The sequence below is a fragment of the Antechinus flavipes genome, chromosome 5, assembly GCF_016432865.1.
Source record: "Antechinus flavipes isolate AdamAnt ecotype Samford, QLD, Australia chromosome 5, AdamAnt_v2, whole genome shotgun sequence".
In the NCBI taxonomy this organism is placed as follows: domain Eukaryota; kingdom Metazoa; phylum Chordata; class Mammalia; order Dasyuromorphia; family Dasyuridae; genus Antechinus; species Antechinus flavipes.
The window spans coordinates 266,541,315-266,562,202 of record NC_067402.1 but is presented as its reverse complement, the minus strand read 5'-3'; the positions used below and the strand labels follow the sequence as shown (position 1 = coordinate 266,562,202).

Sequence of the window (20,888 nt, the reverse complement as noted above, 5' to 3'; positions counted from 1 at the left end):
AACTAGGGTTGTAGCTGTATGAACTGTGTAGTTTTTTTTTTTTTTTAAGCAATGCTTTTTTTAAAAATTAAAGCTTTTTAATTTTTAAAACATGCATAAATAATTTTCAACATTCACTCCTGCAAAATCTTGTGTTCCAAATTTTTTTTCTCCCTCTGGACAGCAAGCAATTCAATAAATGTTAAACATGTGGGACTCTTCTATACATATTTCCAGTTATCATGCTGCATATGAGAAATTAGATCAAAAAGGAAAAAAAAAAGAAAACTAAATGAAGAAAACAACAATAAAAAAGTGAAAATACTACATTGTGATCCACACTCTGTCCCCACAGCCTTTCTCTGGGTGCAGATGGCTCTCTCCATCACAAGACCATTGGCATTGGCCTGAATCACCTCACTGTTGAAAAGAACCAAGTCTGACAGAATTGATCATCGTATAATCTTGCTATTGCTGTACACATTACTGTACAATGATCTCCTAGTTCTGCTCATTTCACTTAGCATCAGTTCTTATAAGTCTTTCTAGGCCTCCATGAAAAATTTGTGGATATGACTTATTCAGCTACCTTTTGCTGGATCAAAAGGCACGCACAGTTTGATAGCTCTTTGGGGCATAGTTCCAAAGAGCAATGTAGTTAAGAGATGGTCTTAGCGAATTGGCACTTGTGGGGAGAGAAGTGGAAGATGACACCAAAGATGGGAGAATCCTCCATAGTAAGAAGGGTATTTCAGAGATGGGAAGGTTTATGATGGAAAAGATAATAAAGGCTTTTTTTTTTTTTTTTAAACATGATGAGTTAAATGCTTACTATTATTCCAGGTACTATATGAGGACATGCTCTCCCCTCCCCCCCAAAAAAGGAGGCAAAGTAGTGCCCTGTACCCTAAGAGCTTACAGCTTAATGGAGGGAGACAATAAGGAAACAACTGTGTACAAGATAATCAGCAGACAGTAGCATTAAGGAAAACTGAGAAAGGCTTCATTTTAGAAGGTAGGATTTTAGCTGAGACTTGAAGGAAACCAGGAGGCAGAGATGAGGGAGAACATAACATGCACAGAAGACAGTCACTGAAAATGTATGACTATCATGTTATACATGTATACCTCTAATACAGGTATAAGAAGACTGGAAATGTATAATAGGGGCCACTTATGGAAATCTTTATAAACCAAGCAGAGGGTTTTATATTTTATTCTGGATATATAGCAATAAGAATCTGGGAGATGATTTGATCATCAGACTGGTACTTTATTTAGCAAGATCACTTTGACAGTTGAGTGGAGGATGAACTATATTGGGGAGAAATATGAGGCAGAGAGACCAGCCAGTAGGCTATTGCAAATAATACAGGTGTGAAGTGATGAAGGTTTACATTAGAGGAGTGGCAATATCAATGGCAATATCAAGAGACAAAGGGAACATACGTGGAAAATTTTTACAAAGTCAGGACTGATAGGATTGGCAATTGATTTGCTATATATAGTAGGTGAGAGAAAAAGGTTGTGATCCTAGGAGGATGGTAACCTTGACAATATTAGGGAAGTTGGAAGAGGGAAGGGCTTGAAGTGGATAGTATTGAGTTTAGGATACCTATGGGACATCTAGTTCAAAATTTCTATTAGGTAGTAATTGAAGTTTTGAGACTGGAGGCCAAAGAGTTTGGGATTAAACAAATAATCCTGAGAATCATGCATAGGAATGATAGTTGAATCCATAGAAGCTGATGAGATCACCAAATGAAATAGAAAAGAAGTACAGAGGACCTGAGACAAAAACTTGGAGATATTAGTTGGCTTGGCCTGAATGAAGATCCAGCAAAGGAGACTAAGGAATAGTTAGAGAGGTAGGAAGAGAGGAAGAGAAGAAAGGCTATCAAGAAGGTGATCCTTGGTTTCTGTGGCTAAGAGGAAGGAATATTGAAAAAAGGACATTGGCAGTTAAGAAATCCTTGATCTGATGCGTTGTTGGTGGTGTGGAATGGTCCAACCATTCTGGAGTGCAATTTCGAACAGTATCCAAAAAGATATTAATCTAGGCATACCTTTTGATTTAATAGTGTCACTAATGATCCGTATCCCAAAGAGATCATTAAAAAATAGAAAAGGATTCATGTGCAAAAATGTTTGTAGCATCCCTTTTTGTAGTAGCAAGGAACTGGAAACTCAGTGGATGCTAATCAGTTGGGGACAGGGTGAATAAGTTATGGTATATGAATGTTATTGAATATTATTGTTCTCTATAAGTCATGACCAGCAGGATGATTTCAGAAAAACCTGGAAAGTCTTAAAACACAAACTGATGCTGAGTGAAGTGAGCAATCCAAGAGAACATTATACTCAATAACAACAAGTTTACAATGATGATCAACTGTGGTGGCTTTGGCTTTTTTTCAACAGTGAAGGTGATTCGAGGCAATTTCAATAGACTTATGATGGAAAGTGCTCTCCACATACAGAAACAAAACTATGGAGACCTAATGTGGATTGAAGTGTACAGTGTTTTCACCTTTTTTGTCTCGCTTTCGGCCACCCCCCTTAACCAAGATAAAGGATTGAATTAAAAGAAACAATAATGTAGATAGTAGAAAAGTATGATGAATGAAAAGTTCAAAATACAATCCAATCTGAACTTGTAGTTCCTACCATAAAGGATGTTGATCAACAATCCATCAACTTTATGACCTGCCAGGCAGCTTTTGGTAAACCAAAGTCTTTGGTTTATGAGAGAGAGCCAAATGACCCATTATTTTAGTAATTATTTGCCGGTGATGATTAACAAAAAAAAATAAAAAAAACTATGTGTCTTGAACTTTTCATATATCACCTAGTCCTATAGAAATAAAGATTATAGAATTGGATTCAACACAAACTCACCCACTTTGAATGGAAGAAATCCTTAATGTGAATACTACATTTCAAATCACTTCACAAATTACTTGTTCTTTCTTCCTTTTCACAGCCAAACTTAGGAAAAGCCATTTCTACTCATTGCTTACATTTTTTCACCTCCCACTCCTAAATCCCTTTCAATCTGCCTTCCATCCCTACTTGTCTGAAACTGTTCTGTACAAGATTACTAATGATTTTTGTTAAATCTTCTGTGTTTTTTATCCATATTGATTTTTTTTGAGACATTTGACTGTGATATGACCAAACTTATTGCTTCTGAATTATCTTTCTTTGTTGAATTTCATTACTCTGATTTCAGTCCTCTTCTGTTAGGCTAGTCTTTAACCTTCTATCTCATCTACAAGATTCTCTGTTGTGCTTGTATGCACAAATGTTCCCTAGAGATGTATTCTAGGTTCTCTCTTTCTACACTCATCTCTGATTTCATCTACTCATAAATAAATTCAGTTATTTAGATGACCTTCAGATCTATATATTTTATGCCCAGCCCTCAATCTATACTGAACTCTCGATCTCATATCTTTAGTTGTCTCCTTGGCAGCTCCATTTGGATATCCCAGTAGGCATTCATATTCATATTCAATATATACCATAACAGAACTCATCTTTCACTACAAACTTAGCTGTCCTAACTTTTCCATTTCTCTTGAGGACAATACCATGCTTTTACTTTTTAGGTTTACAATCTGGCAATGATCATCCACAATTTAGTATCACTCACCCCACATATCTGTTCCATTTCAACATTTTTTTCCCCTTCTGTCCCTTGTCTCATACCACAAACGCTTTGGGCCAGGCTCTGAACTGTGATAATATCCTCTTATTATCTTTTATATCCAGTATATCTCATGCTCAAAAAGGAGCCTCAATAGCTCCTCATTGCATTTAGGATAAAATATACACTCTGGGATCCAGACCCTGAAGAGATTTAAATGCTAAACCAGCCTACCTGCGGCCTTCTGTCTTCCTTTTTCTCTAGAGTGTTTTCTCTTTATTTCCGGATTCCCTGCCTCAAGAATTCTTAATCAGTACCCCAGTTCGGGTAGTGGTACCTCCTCCCTATATTTATTTTGTACATAACCTTTATTTACTTATTTATAGTTTCTCTCCCACCTCTACCTCTTTCAGTAGAATTTAAAATCCCTGCTTCAAGAAACTGTCATTTTCATTTTCTCTTAAATAGATGTTTAATAAATTACGGGTTGATTGTTGGAATCTTCTAATACTGAGTTAAGTGGGGTCCTCTTTGTAATTACTCTCTTTTAAAATTTTGAGCAGTAAATTTTACTATTTTTTTTTAAGGGATGAGAATTACTGAAAAGTAGGAGGATTTTAGGAGAAATCAAATGTGATTGTGAAGTGATAGATTTAAAAAAAAATTAGTATTATGCAGCTATTATAGAACTTCATCTTTATCCAAGTACAATTGTGTATTACAGGATCTTCCCTGTAGAAGGGAATGAATCTTCTCTCTTCTCTGCACTTTGCTGCCAATTTGCAAATCCTGTGTTTAGAATGTCCTTTAGGACTTGGCACTTTCACCTAAATACTTTCAGAAGAGACTAATCTTTGCCTTAATAAATGGATTTTGATGTCTGGAAATGAGTCTTTCATAAAATATTCTAGATATGGGAAATAGAGATATCATGTATGAGGAACAGAGAACTTTAGGCATAGGCTTTATCTTCTTGATGTTCATTTTGTAGTCTCAGAGGGCAATCAACTTATCAATTGTGATTAAATTTATTAATTTAAAAACATTAAGTGTCTGTTGGTTGACAGACACTCTTCTCATAGGTACTAGCAGCTGAGGATACTAGGAAGATCTGCAAAAAGTGAGGTTGAATACCTCTGTAAAAATCGCCTTTGCTGACTAGAGAGGTTAACACAACACCATAATTTATTTAAATGGATGTTTTATTGATAGTCAAAGGTTGTGAACAGACAATTTTCAGGTGAAGAAATTAAAGTTATTTCTAATCATATGAAAAAGTGCTCTAAATCACTATAGAGAAATGAAAATTAAGACAACTCTGATATACCACCACACACCTCTCAGATTGGCTAAGATAACCGGAAAAGGTAATGAGTGATAAATATTGGAGAGGATGTGGGAAAAGTGACACTAATACATTATTGGTGGAGTTGTAAACTAATCCAGCCATTCTGGAGAGCAATTTGGAACTATGCCCAAAAGGCTATCAAATTGTGTGATCCAGCAGTGTCTCTACTGGGCCTATATCCCAAAGAGATTATATAATAAAGGGAAAAGAACCCATATGTGCAAAAATGTAGTAGTTCTTTTTGTAGTGGCAAGAAACTGGAAACTGAGTAAATGTCCATCAGTTGGAGAATGGCTGAATAAGTTATGGCACACATGTTATCGAATATTATTGAGAAACAATCAGCAGGATGAATTCAGAAAGGCCTGGAGGGACTTACTTGAATTGATGCTAAGTGTAATGAGCAGAATCAGGAGATCATGGTACAGCAATAGCAAGAATATTCAATGATCAATTCTGATAGACGTGGTTCTTTTCAACAGTGAGTGATTCAGGCCAGTTCCAATTATCTTATGATGGATAGAACCATCTGCATCCAGAGAAAGATTTATGGGGGACTCACTGTGAATTACAACATAGTATTTTCACCTTTTTTTGTTGTTGGTGTTGCTTTTCTTTTCCTTTCTCTCTCTCTCTCTCTCTCTTTTTTTTTGATCTGATTGTTTTGTGCAGCATGATAAATGTGAAAGAAGAATGTGTATAGAAGAATTTCATATATTTAACATATATTGGATTACTTGCTGTCTAGGGAAGGGGAATAATGGGGGAAAGGGAGAAAAATTTGGAACACAAGGTTTTGCAGGGTTGAATGTTGAAAATTATCTTTGCATGTATTTTGAAAATGAAAAGGTGTTATTAAAAAAAGAGCATTGTTGACACATCTGGCAGATTTCTATCAATCTTGTTATTGACTACTACGTACCTTTGGATAAGTTGCTTGTATTTGGTAAAGGATTAGTGAGAATTTTTGTTCTTTGTGGCCTTTTGACTAAGACCCTAGATATTCATAAATAATTAATGGTGCTTTGCCATGATAGATCATAAACCTTCACTCTTGAGAGTAAAAATATTAGCAATACAGACAAAATTATGTAAAAACTAAATAACAGCTTCATTCTGAAGAATGTTATTTTTTTCCCTTTTTTATTAAAGCTTTTTATTTACAAAACATGCATGGGTAATTTTTCAACATTGACCCTTAAAAAACCTTGTGTTCCAAATTTTCCCTTCCTTCCTCCTACCCCTTCCCTAGATGGCAAGTAATTAATATATGTTAAAATGTTAAATCCAATATATGTATACATACTTATACAATAATCTTGGTGCGTAAGAAAAGTCAGGTCAAAAGGGGGAAAAATGAGAAAAAACAAAATGCAAGCAAACAACAAAAAGAGTGAAAATGCTATGTTGTAATCCACCCTCAGTTCCCACAGCTCCCTCTCTCTGGATGTACTTGACACTTCATCACAAGATCGGGGAATGGGCCTGAATCATCTCATTTTTAATGTCCCTCAGAATTGATCATTCTATAATCTTTTTGTTGCTGTGTACATTGATCTTCTAGTTCTCGTTTCACTTAGTATCAGTTCATGTAAGTTTCTCCAGGCCTCTCTAAAATGATCCTGCTGATAGTTTCTTATAGAACAGTAATAGAATATTATGTTTTAAAAATACATGGATAGAATTGTTGAAGAAACATCATTTTGTATTGAATGTTCCCTAGAGATTGAATTGTATTAACTAGTCTTCCTCTTTTCCCTTACTTGTTTTAAAGGGAGAAATATGAATTTAACCTAAATATTACCTCATTTTATCCTTAAGTGTCATTATCAGCCCTAAGCATATTAGGTATGTTTGAAATAGCAGAAAGTGCATTTGGACACTACCAAGAGACACTGATTTAACTTCTGGTACCATTTGCTGCTGTGATCTAATGAATATCACTGAACATATCTGATAAAATTGTTGGTTTGTCTAACTTTGAGAGGACTGTTAGATGAGCCCCAAGGATCCCTTATAGTTCTTCAGGTAGTGACTGTGAGTTGTCAGGCATAGATATAAGACAAGGAAGGAGGAAAAAACAGGACCCAATAGGGGAAGAGGGAAGAAAACAAAGAAAAGTAAAGTTATAGAACAGAGAGTTGTTGTAATATGACAGCAATAAACATATCTTTTTAAAATAAAAATAACACTTTTCTAGATATGCTCAAGATAACATTTTTCCAGACTGTGGCTACTACATCTTAATCTTGTTCAGGTTCCTACAAATGCTGGAAGACACAGTTTTTGAGGCCTGGGTCAAGCCAACGAAGTTTGTACAATTTGTGGTACAAACCAGTGATGTCAGACTCAAAATAGAAATTGAGCTGTAGATTGTCCATAAAGATTCCTGCAAGCATATATTGATTTAAAGAATATGATAACCAGATTTTCTGTCTGTCTTATTTTTGTCAAATATTTCCCCATTATACTTTAATCTGATTGGGCAGCACACGAGAGTGGAACTGCCACACCTCGTGTAAGCTATCTTTTGATATATAACTCTCCTGTGATCAGCTGAGTTGGGAGGCAAGCCCCAGATGAGCTGCTACTGCCTGCTGCTTCCTCGGTTGCAAGCTGATCCAGAGGGAGGTAGTGTTACAACCAACATTCTTTTAGAGTGAGGTAAGAATCCTTTATTCAGTGATTCCTATGAGAAGCCAGTGTCCTCATGAGTGAGATGCACCCTTTTGAAACAACTAAGGTTGTGTATTATTTCCTATGCTGAAGCACAAGTTCCTCTCCCATTCTCCATTAATTGGGTGTTAAAGAAACATGAATCTCCACCTCTCATTACATAATCAGTCCGTATCCCTAAAGAACTTAGTTTCTTTAGAGGGAAGATAACTGAAAAGTGAGGTAGAAAAGCCTGAAGTATTCGTTTTTCAAATCTCAGGCCACCATCCCTATTACAAAAACTAGTCCCTGCTCCCAAGGAGTTTATATTCTTATGGGGAAAAATAATCGGAGGAGGCAAAGTTGTGAGGGCTCCTGTTCAAAGCTAAAGCCTCCATCCCTGATTATACTCTTTGGAGGGTTTCAATTTTCTAATTTGTTTTATTTCTCCAATTTAATTTTCTTTCTTTCCTTCCTTCCTCCCTCCCTTCTTCCTTCCCTCTTTGAGGCGGTTAGGGTTAAGTGACTTGCCCAGGGTCACATAGCTAGGAAGTATTAAGTGTCTGAGACCAGATTTGAACTCAAGTCCTCCTGACTTCAGGGCTAGTGCTCTATCCACTGTGTCACCTAGCTACCCCTCCAATTTAATTTTCATAACATAAATTTGTTAATTTCATAACTAAATCCCTATATAGTTCTCACATTCTCTTTCAAGATTTTTTCCCTGTTTAAGATAAAAAAATTTTTTTTTTGGTTTCCTTAAGTGTTACTGATGGAGTGACACAATCCAAGATACTTTTTCTGCCTTAGGACACAACCTGACTTTTACTTGTTCTATGTATGGTAACCAGTGTCTCCATTGTTAAGGTCAGTGGATATGCTCTCAGCTTCCCTTTAGGTATGCCATGACATTTAGAAATTTACCAATATGTTGTTAAATGAAAAGTTAGAAAACCCAGCCAGGGGAAGAATATCAACAATTGATGGAATTCTATATCTGGGGAAATATATACAGTTCATCTGAGTAAGTGGTTGTTAGTGGTGGGAGAGGTTATGAGAGAATAGATTGTTGAGCTATTGATTAAAACCATTTATGAAAACATGGTAACAACCTTTTAGTCCTTCAGTAAGTGTGGATTAAGTGATGAACATACAAAGAGGCAAAAACAGTCTTTTCTCCCCTAAGGAGCTCACATTCTAAAAGGGAAAACAAAATAAAAGTAACTTATGCTAAGCAGCTAGAATATAATTTCAGACAGGAAGGCATTGGTAGCTGGGGAGGATCAAGAAGGGCCTCCTGCCAAAGATGGATTTGATTAGTTTGGGGGAAGCCAAGGAAACTAAAAAACCGAGGAGAGAGTGTTTGAGACCTGAGGAGGACAGCCAGTGCACAGGCATAGTAATGAATCTGGAATGTCATGTATTGCTAGATTTGAGAGTCTATGGGGTAGGGCAAAGTATAAGAAGATTAGAAAGGGGCCAGCATGAGAAGAGTTTTAGTGCCAGAGAAATTTATTTAACCTAAGAAGTAGTAGGAAACCAATGGGGGTTCTTGGAGGAGGTTGACATCATCCGAACTCTGTTTTAGGAAATCACTTAAAGCTCCTTAGTGGAGACTGAACCAAAGGCTCTGGAGATAGTCCAAGCAAGGGTGGTGAAGAACTTGAACCAGGGGTGTGGCTATGTGAACAGATTGAAGATTAAATTGAGAGATGTTCAGGTAGATTTGACAAGATTTGGCAATGAGTTGATTGAGTAGGTCCTGAGGACCTAGGAGAGTGAGGAGTTGAGATAACACCAAGGCAGCAGTCTTACACATGAATTTTCTGTATTCGTGAAAAAGTGAGAAGTTTAAGAAGGAAGACTGTTCAAAATTAGTATAAACTTGAAGGAAAATGGTACACTTTAAAGTTTTTTAATTGTAGTGGATTCTATTATGGAAACCAAAACTTTTGAATATCTTAGAACCGAAAGTTCTTTTTCAGAATCACTGTTTGGGAGATGTGTTTCAAAATTAAATTGTTGGTAAATCATTTCAAAGTTAATTTGTTTTACAGAACTCAAGAATTTTTAGTTCTTTCAACTTAAGATAACAATTGAAGGTAAATCCTTAATCGGAATAGTTTCTATAGTTCTTTGCACATTCACCTCTTTCACAAGTACATTTTCACTAAATACTGGAATCAAAGAGCTATTTCCTATCTCTCTTTCATCTTGGACTGTTTTGTCTCATCAATTTTTCAGTTCCCATCTTCACAAGGTTGGGGTGTGTGTGTTCTTCTATGAATTGTCATCATGTATTGATTGGCTTTTCGGACAATAGTCTACCTCCAATACTCCCAAGTTCCCTTCCATCTTCCGGCTTTTATTCTGCTGTCTACAAACCCCTTAGTTTGAATCGTAGATTTCGGGGACTCCATGAAGTTGGATGGAAACAAATTACATTTTTATTTTCACTTAGTGAAATTTGCAGTTTTCTTTTAACAATTTAAAAAACCCCTTCATTCTGAGAATGGTTAAACTGCCATATTGAGTCCATGAACAAAGAAAAATTAACCTCTGTTTTATAGGGTTCTTACAGACTTTCTTGTCTCCAATCATAATTGTGGAAGACAGAAAGTTTGAAACTAAAGTATTCTGCAGTTGTATTGTGTAGAAGTTATTAGATAAATCTCTCTGACCCTCCCCCCTCCAGAGGTGTTTTCATTAATTCATAATTTAATCTGCTAATTTATATCATAGGCTTCTTTTTGAGATTTTCATTTCCATTGGTATCTTCAGCCCCTGCCTGCCTTTTTTTTTTTTTTTTAATTCTTCTTTTCTTGCTAAATTAAATTCTCTCGTACAATTTAAATATTTCAAATATAGGACCCTCACAAAAGTTCTACTCTTTGTTAAAAACTCATTGTAATGGGGAGATAGTAGCAAAATATAAAGTTCAGCGAGGTTACCGAGTATTGATTGTAATGCCTATGTTACTTCAGGACTAGTTTAGCTTATTTCAAAGTGAGTCATCTCCACAACACTAGGGTGGCCACTGGGTGACAACTGTCCTACATCTATACAAATTAATGGGTTAACTTACTACTTTCTTTTCTTTCCTTGCCCTTTCAACTATACACTTGGAGTATCATACCTTTACCTCCTGGTAAAGGAATGTAAATTTTGATCACTGAAACCTCCCAAGATAGAATTAAGATCACTCTGGCTCTCATTGATTATTGACCTGAGAGTAGGTCAAGCCTCACTTGGTCATTTTGGACCCCGATTGGCTCAAAGCAAAGGTAAATAGCAAATGTTTTTGTTTTGGCCAGAAACTCTGAAGGTCTCCACTAGATTGAGTCGTTTTTATTTATTTTTTTTATTTTTTGGACTGGGTAGGAGGCTTTCTCTGTCTCATTTCTTACCATCTTTAATTATTAATTGGTTGTTGCCTCAGTTAAATGGAGTCCTGTTAAAGATTTTATCTTTAAAGGACCAAGGCCTCCCACTTCATCCACGACCATCTCCAGCCATTTTGATCTATCTTTGCCACTGGCCCCTTTTGACTAAAGGAGAAAGTGAGGCTGGTATCTTTGCAAAACCCTCCCTCACTTAAAATCCAGTTCACTTACATGTCATGGAATTACCTTCCTGATGTCATGGTCTTCTTTGAGAATGAAGGACAAACTATCATTTTCACTATCTGTATTGTTGGGATCGAACATGCTCTAATTTTATAAAAATATAAAGTACAATTGAGAGCAACTTTTGTAAACAAACAGCAGCTTTACCTGCTTCTTAGAGTCACTCTGATTCAGCTCTGTTGTTTATATATATTAAAAACACATTCTTGGTGTAAAAGGATCCTGAGGTATGCAAAATATTTAAAATACTTTTGGGGGGAAATCACAAATCTAGGTAGACAGCCCAGAATAATTGAGGTTGTTTTTAACTGTGTGGGACAACATAGACCACAAAAACAATCAGACTCTCAGAATAAGAAAAAGCAGAAAGGGGTTTATTAGGATTTCACAAGAAAGGGTTTCTTCCATCTGACAGAGTAAAAGGGAGTGCAAAGTAAAAACTACAAAACACAAGATTAAATAGACCAGAAGCGCACCCCCCTCTCCTTTATCCCATTGTTTGGGGGGAGTCTAGGCTTATACCAGAAATAAAAGAATAAGAGTCAATAATTAACTCTTAAATTTCCCTACCCATCATTACCTTTAAAAGAAGTATTTAAATAAATGCTAATTAAGAGGTAGTGGGAAACCGGAGGGAATGTTCATTCTAGACAATCAAACATCTACAACTTTTTAGCTGTAGCTCTACTTATTATAAAGTCTCAAGTCACAAGGCATAGTTTAAGATTATATTCCCATGAGAAGTGTCTTCACTCAGTTTATCCCATACATTCCCTCCTCCTTATTTATTATCCTTTGAAGACCTCTCAAACCATTCCTGATATATTTCCTTTGCCATCTATTTCTTATCTCCAATCCCTCTTGACCTATTTTGTCCTTTTTCTCTACTGGGGTCCATCCTTGTCTTAATTGGACTTCCCTCATTAGGTTGTTCAGTCTTTATCATCCTGACCAGTAATGTGTGTGTATTCCCTTTTGTGACAAGCTCTATTTCAAAGGGGAGGCAGATAGGAATAATATAACTCCATTTAAAGCTATCAGAAGGAACCAAAGAATCTGTTTCCACCAGCTGCTTCCAGACCAAGACCATCAAGAGATAGTCTGAGTGGCTTGGCCTGCTAAGAAATCTAGTGATTTTTGTGGTCTGATTGACCACATTGTCTGGAGTCTGAGTCTATTCAGATAACTTGGGATTTTGTATCCTCAACTCCCATCTGGAGGTTGTTCCCCCCAAGCAATTAATTAGGTATCCTTTCACAAATAAAAATGTCTATCATGAAAGCCAGCAACAACAAAAGAAACAGATACAATATGCATCTAGAGACAGATGATAGATGACTAAGCCCAATATTTTTTTTTAAGATAAAATGACACATTTTCAGTTAGATGTACATCTATTGAACACTTGCCCTTATTATAGAAATTTGCTATAAGAGAAAAGAACAGGGACATGATTATAATCAAAAACTGGTACTTCAAGCGTCAGCCTTGAAAGCACATATATGATAGGATAAATCGTACTTAGCTCAGCTTAACAGTTCCACTTTATAGCCAGATTTAGGAATAATTGGATGGGTTCTTATTCAAAGAAACACCACTAGGAAACCGAATCAAAAGAATCCTACTTTAAGAGAAGGCCAAGGTTGTCCTCCCAACTCTTGCCCAGATAGTAACCTTCAACTGTAACAATTCAGGATCCCATACCTCTGAGTAACTTATGACATTTCCTGTCAGATGGTGGATTTTACTGGCTTTGATGATCCATCAGACAATTATATCTGAATTCAAAACTGCAAATATCAGTTACAATCCCAAGAGATTTTGTCTTAAATAGCAAGTCTTATTAATCAAAGTTTCAGATGAATTTAGTTCTCAAGAATCACATATCCTAAATGAATATTGACTATACCCTATTAATATTTGTAACAGTAAAAAATTCATCCTAGAAAGTTATCTTATTTTCATATCTTAAGTAGATGATTTGTGTAATGTTGAATTAAAAACCCATTTTATTTTAAGATGCTCAATAAGCAATCTATTTCAAAACATATTTAGGTATTAATTATGTTCAAAGGGACAAAGACATAGACCACTGTTTTCAGAATCTCCCTAAACAATGAGAACAGATTTAAAGTGACTCTTTACAACCAATTAAAACTCAGAATATAGAAGAATATCCTAATTTCACATTAAAGAACCCTATCAGAATTAACAACTTCTTCATCTTAAAACATGTTAATACTCCAATTGGGGAGTCTTTATAAATTTTTCTGGATATATAAATAACAGATACAACAACAATATTGTTTTTAATAACTTTTTATTGATAGAACTCATGCCAGGGTAATTTTTTTACAGCATTCTCCCTTGCATTCACTTCTGTTCCGATTTTTCCCCTCCCTCTCTCCACCCCTTCCCCCAGATGGCAAGCAATCCTTTACATGTTAAATAGGTTACAGTATATCCTGGATACAATATACGTGTGCAGAACTGAACAGTTTCCTTGTTGCACAGGGAGAATTGAATTCAGAAAGTATAAATAATCCGGGAAGAAAAACAAAAATGGAAGCAGTTTATATTCATCTCCCAGTGTTCTTTCTTTGGGTGTAGCTGCTTCTGCCCATCTTCAACAACAATATTGTTAAAATTCCTCCAAGCACAATTAATGTGTGTGTCACATCTCCCCTCCCAACAAAACATTCTTAATTGCAAAGAATTTTAGAGGTTATAAATTGTCTTTAACAGTCCATTTTTGAGGTTCTTCCACAGGTCCTTTAAGCTTGGTGTTTTCAGCCTCCAATCTCATTAATCTGTAATGTTTGGGTACTTCCCATTCTGCTTCTTTCTGGAACTGCATACTCCAAAGGTGTTTACTGGATTAGTAGTCCTTGCTCAAAAGGGATGAGGACATGGCTAGTATGTAATTCTTTAAAAATTTATATTTTATTTCAAAAGAGGATATTTCATTTTCCCTCCCAAATGAAATACACCAATTTCATATGGGAGAAAGTCCCAGATCACTTCTGGGAATAGTTATAATTATTTTAACAAGGCATAGGCAAACATTTGGTCCAAGGCAATTTTGTGTCTCAAATTAACTTAGTAACTCGGTTCTTAAGAATTTCATTTATTCTTTCCATTTTCCCTGATGAGGGCAGATGCCTAGGTATATGGAATTGCTACCTAACTTGCAATCCTTCTCCATAATTTCTTATAAAACCTTAGAAGTAAAACATGTTCCATTGTCAGAATCGATCTCTTCCAGTCCATAATTAAATATAATTTGTTCCAGCATTATTCCATTAATCCCTCAAAGTAGCAGAGCTGAGGGGAAACCTTCCACACATCCCCACATCCCTACTGGTATCATTTTATTAAAACCTAATCTGAATATTCTGGAGCCAGGCTCCCTCCCTCCAAAGGGCCACCTCTTCAGTACCTTCTTATTTATCTTTAAACATATTACTCACCTTTCAGAAACAATTTGTTCTGCATTAATTGAATGAAGACACTCATGGGAATATGGCCTTAAACTGTATCTTAATTGTGACTTTGAGACTTTTAGTAGAGCTATAGCTTAATTTAAAAAAAAAAAAAGTACTTGTCAGGTATTTGTCCCCTCCTTTTGCCCACTATCTCTTAATTAGAATTTAAGTACTCCTGAAGAAAAGGACAAGCAGAAGGAATGGAGCTTTTAGATAGCCTTTCAGGCTATTTAATCTTGTGTTTTAAAGATTTTACTTTGCACTCCTTTTCCTGACAATGGGAGATAACCTTTTCTTACAAAATTGTAATAAATTACCTTTTGGTTTTTTTCTCACTGAGTGTCTGTTTTTGTGATCCATACTATCCCACATCCAATACCCAATATACAATTTAACACGCAACATAGTTGTTTAAATATATTTCATCTAATTAGGAGAGATACAAATATGTGACCTCTTTAGGCAAGTTTCCAGAGAACCAAAATTGTTTACCTTCAATCAAATACAAATTTAAATTTCTAGTAACAATATTTCATTATCAAGGCACACATATTTCTAAAATCTTATACCAGAATAAACATGTTCACAATTTTAGCATGTACTAGTTAATAGTAATTATTTCATGCAATACCAGAATCAAAATTTCAATTTAAATACATACAGCCCAAAAATTTTAAGTGTCAGAAAACTGCTCTTTCAAGTCTGCCCACTGGGCTTTACGAAAAAATAACGGACTTTAGGACCTTGGCGGAAGAGGGTCAGAGAAATTTAGACCCAAGTGTCTGGCTATGGGTCTGTGGCCCAATGACTACCCACCCTCTATGCTAGAAATGGGAAGAGGAGGGTAGGTTTTTGTCTCAAAAGCCCAGAATCTGCTAAAATGTTTTAACAGTTCTGTAACTTAACTATTTCTGTAGACCCGAATTGGCCATTCTAGATCCACGAAAATGTCAGTTTCTTTTCTTTTTTAGTGTTTCAGAACTAGTCCTTCTACTCTTCTAGCTAAAAGCTATTTCCATAAGTCCAATTATGTACAAAATATGTACCTTTAAAAAAAAAAAAAAAGGCAGGTCTTTTCCTTTGCCAGCAGAATGACTCCTCTTGTAAGCTCCTTTTAACTTACACCCAAACTCTTGGGAGATGGACTGTCTCTCAGTGAGCTAAATACCTGCCCAAACAAAACAACATTATTCCCCTATATATTTTGGTACTTCATCCCAATTCTTCCTAAAGATCTATCTTCCCCAGATACCAGCTATTTTTCTTTCTCAAGATTGTGTCCTATCCTCTTTTAATGGAGGACTCACCTGATTTTACCAAAGGCAAATTGGAAAATCCTTTATGTACTAGAACCAATATCAAAGAATTTTCTCAAAATCAAAAGAAAGTGGTAGCTTCTTACAGACTTAAACTACCTAAATTTTCCCAATCCTTATCCCAGTCCCCCAAGAAGCTCACCAGTTAACTACTTGGCAGAACAAAGTCTTTTTATAACTCCCGACTCTTTCTCCCTCCCCAGTTCTTGTTCATCTGAGCAGTCTGCACAACTTACCTGATTGATTTCAAACTTTTCTCAGCTGGCTTTTCTCTTATCTTTGTTAGTCTACTTCCTTTTTTTTTGCTTTTTCCAAGGATGTCTCTTCAGGAATTTACCTGATCAGAGCAGGAGTTCCTGAGCCAAGTCAAAGGATCTCCAAAGAACTCTCTAAAGGGGGCTTGCCCAAGGATTCAATACAGGAGAGACCTCTCACAAGCAGGAAATGTCTTGGAATGAGCTCCCAAACTGTGGGACAGTATCGATCACAAAAACAGAGACTCTGAGTAAGAAAAAAACAAAAAGGGGTTTATTATGATCTTGTGAGAAAGGGCATCTTCCATATGACAAGGTGATTGTCAGTAAAAGAAGTACAAAGTAAAAACTGCAAAATGCAGGATTAAATAGGCCAGAAGCATAGTTCCCTCTCCCTTTTCTCCCATTGTTTGGGGGGGGGAGTCCAGGTTTTTACATCCTAAACCCTGGAAATTTACCCCAGAAACAAAACAATACAAATCTTGATTTAAATTTCCCTAGCCATCACCATCTTTAAAATAAGTGCTTAATTGCTAATTAAGAAGTAGTGGGAATGTTCATTCTAGACAATGAACACCTGCAGCTTTTTAGCTATAACTGTACTTGTTATTTATAAAGCCTCAAGTCACAATTAAGGCATAATTTAAGCCTATATTCCCATGACACTCATCTTCACTCAGTTTGTCCCATATAAACCTAATATTTACAAATTCATGATATGTTATTCTTTGATATTTGGAAACAAGAAAATCGGCTTCTTTGGGAAATGCCTGGAATCTTTTAAGTCATTATGTATTTTTCATAATGCTTTATTTACATGTTTCTAAATAATGAGTGCTTATAATAATTAAAAGCAGAATTTTTTGTAATAGAATTACATTAAAATTTTTAGAGATTTTCTGTTAAAATATAATGAATGCATGATTTATTATTATGACCCATTATATTGTGACAACATTTTGTAATATGGGGGGGCAGCGAGTTGTTCCTGATTTCCTAGGTTTTTCTTAAAATACTTCAATATTCTTCACATACTTGACTCATTGTTATGGTAAAATTTTATTTTATTTGTAAAACCTTGTTATTTTTTGAAACATCACTCATAGAACTTATTTTATTTGCAAGAATGGCTCAGCAGGAGACAGAGCCATGAACACATTTGTAGCCATATAATAGTTATGTGTAGGACTGATTGCTTTGTGACAGCTTATCTCCTTTCTACCTTCAATCCAGATTCTGGAGATCTTAATTGTCAGCTTTGTGTGTCATCATTTTCTGCTCTTGCTTTTGACCTATCATCAGATTTTTTCAAAATATTAACATCTCTGTGTTTGTTAACCTTTAATTTTCAAAGAAGAATCTTTCTCCTTAATTTCTCAATTGATTTTTCTCAGTATTTAGAAAAACAAATACTTTCTGAGAAATGTTGCGTAGGAATTCCTTATTGAAGCATTTCCTGATTATTATTTGCCTTCTGAACATCTCAGAGAATTAGATTTTCTCTTTCAAGCTCAGGGCACAGCATAGCATGTCCTTTGGAGCCACAGAAGGGAAAAAATCTCAGTGGTTCCTTACACCAGTTATTAATTAACCAAATCAAGAATGACAATGTATATTTTATTTTGGTAGGCTGACCAAGTTTGTGTCATTCTCCTCTCCCTTATTCCCCACCCTAGAAATGCTCCTTCCTTTCCTTCAGATGGTTAGAGGAGGCACATTAAGTCATCCTTGAGTCCAGATAAAATGAAGTGGTATGGGAGATTGTTCTAGGAAAACCAGCCTGCACTGTGATAGTCAGTGGTTAATGTAAGAAGAGAGTGAGAAAGCACAAAATTCCATTTGTTATGTTGCAAACCATCACTGATTCATTTGATGTGATATAAAGACCAGATCTGGACTCTGGTCTTCAAAATGTAAGGTGGGGGCGGGATGAACCAAAATCAAAAGATCATATATGGAGAGACAGGAATTGGTTCTGTTCCCACAATAAAAACACAACTAACTTGGATTGTGGATTTGTGGAAAGAGAAGGGACTAACTGCAGTGGTCCCTTAGACAAGACTGGGACAGAATCTAGTTTGTGCAATGGAATGTGGTACCATTCATCCCATTTAGATAGGTAGAGAGACAAATCGTTCACAGGAGCAGCTAGGCCTAATTTTCCCAGGAGTATCAGAGAGGCCTGTCCCAAGTATATAATTCCAAACCAAGAATTGACTGAAAATCTGAAGCGGGGGAGGAGGGAAGAGGACCTAACCACTGAACACAAATATCTAAAAACCCAAAATGAGACTAATTAACTGATTAATTATAATCTGAGTCTCATGTAAAAATGAATAAATTGGCTTAGTCACAAGGACTACAAGAGTGAGAAGTGAAAAAAGGTATTTAGAAAATAGAGTTTGGGAGGAAAAAAAATGAAGAATGCATAGCTTAGAACAGAGTATGGGAAACGCTTGTTTAAGTTGGGTGGACTTCGTGTATGAAAAACCAAAATATAGCAAAGACTTCATTGATGCCTTGGAACAACAGGACATGTTGGAACAAAGTGAAAAGATGAGATTAAAATTAGTTCACCTGAAAAAACAGGTCAATGAAAGATAACTTAAAACCATGACAAAACAGGTGTGTATAGAATTTTTCAAGGAGTCGTTAAAAAAAGAACTAGAACTAGAAGACCAAGTAAAAATAAAAGGAATTTTCTGACCACATCTTGAAACAGCAAACTGAAAGCATGAAAAAAAAATTTAAGCATTATGAAAGTGATAAAGTACCTAGGAACTATAATCAGAATCAAAGAAAACTTTTCTATAGAAGAGAAAATTTTTGAATATGATAATCTAAAAGGCAAAAGATAATGATAATCCCAAGAACAATTTATCAGCAAAACAGTATAATCTTGAAGGAATACTGGCTCCTATAGAATAGAATTCTTTAAAGTATTCTTGACAGAGCTGAGCAAACAAAGAATTCAAAAGAAAATTGAGTGGTAAAATCACCTGAGTGAATTACTTCTATCCTGATGGGGAGATGAAACAGTTATCTCTTAGGGATCTTAATGTCTTCAATGTTTTTTGTCCTTTTTTTGGGTTTGCGGGGCAATTGGGATTAAGTGACTTGCCCAGGGTCACACAGCTAGTAAGTAGTAAATGCTAAATGGTCTGAGGCCACATTTGAACTCAGGTCCTCTTGATTCCAGAACTGGTGCTCTTGAATAAATACATACATACATACATATATATGTAATTCTGAAGTTTTTCTTTTTTCTTTTTTTTAATTAAAGCCTTTTATTTACAAAACATATGCATGGGTAATTTTTCCAACATTGACCCTTGCAAAACCTTTTGTTTCAAATTTTCCCTTCTTTTCCCCTCACTTCCTCCTCTAACTGGCAGGTAGTCCAGTACATGTTAAATATGTTAAAATATATGTTAAATTCAATATATGTATACCAATTTATACAATTATATTGCTGCACAAGAAAAATCAGATCAAGAAGGAAGAAAAAGAAAAACTAAGAAAACAAAATGCAAGCAAATAACAACATAGGGAGTGAGAATACTATATTGTGTTCCATACTCTGTTTCCATGCTTTACTCTCTGGGTATAGATGTCTCTCTTTGTCACTGCACAAGTGAATATGATGAAGTTTGAATGGTCTAGAGGTTCGTGGCAATAAGATAGTTGTTGAGAATCCCCTTTAAATCGGCTGCAGGTTTTAGGAATGAAAGAATTCTTTCATTCCCAAATTATTAGTTGCAAAATGAAAGTTTATTGTTAAGATAGAAATCAGTTTACCAAGAGACTGACTCCTTTGTGGCAGATCTATTGGAAAATGGAGTTTTGCACTGAGAGAATGCTTTCTCATTGGAGGTCCTGAGACTAGGTCCTGACAGCTAAGTGAGTTACCTAGATCCATCTGCAAAGACTTTAGTGGGGGGAAGCTATTATATTTGGTATCTTTAGTGGGGGGCTGGGACAGCCCAAGCATGTCTGACCAGTTTGGGGGGAGGGGAGAGTTGGGCCAGCCTGGATCTCCAATTAGAATTAACATTTCAAAGGAGTGCTTTTGAACCAGGATTTCTAATTGAATCAAAGGCTCTGGCATCCTGAAAAGATAACTTATCTAGGGGCATATTCCTTACCCAGAGGAACTGAGATTCTGAAAGGGATCGCAGATCCAAAGGAAATAGTTTCTTAAAGGGACCACAATCTGCTTCATAACTGGTTTGAATCATCTCAATATTGAAGAGAACCATGCCCATCAAAATTGATCGTCATATAGTGAGTTGTCGTGTATAATGATTTCCTGATTCTGTTCATTTCATTTAGCATCAGTTCATGTCAGTCTCTCCAGGCCTCTCTGAAATCATCCTGCTGGTCATTTCTTACAAAACAACAATATTCCATAGCATTCACATACCATAATTTATTTAGCCATTCATTTTCCACTTTCTTGCCACTACAAAAAGGGCTGCCACAAACATGTTTGCACATATGGATCCTTTTGTCTCCTTTAATATCTCTTTGGAATATAAGCCCAGTAGAAACACTGCTGGATCAAAGAATAGGTACA

At 35.8% G+C, this 20,888-nt stretch overlaps 1 protein-coding gene across 1 annotated transcript in view; it reads left to right on the top strand.

Annotated features, from left to right (window-relative positions):
• UBE2N (ubiquitin conjugating enzyme E2 N) overlaps nucleotides 1–20,888 on the top strand; it is an 88,567-nt gene that overhangs the window by 45,605 nt on the left and 22,074 nt on the right. The gene's annotated exons all lie outside the window — the stretch shown is intronic.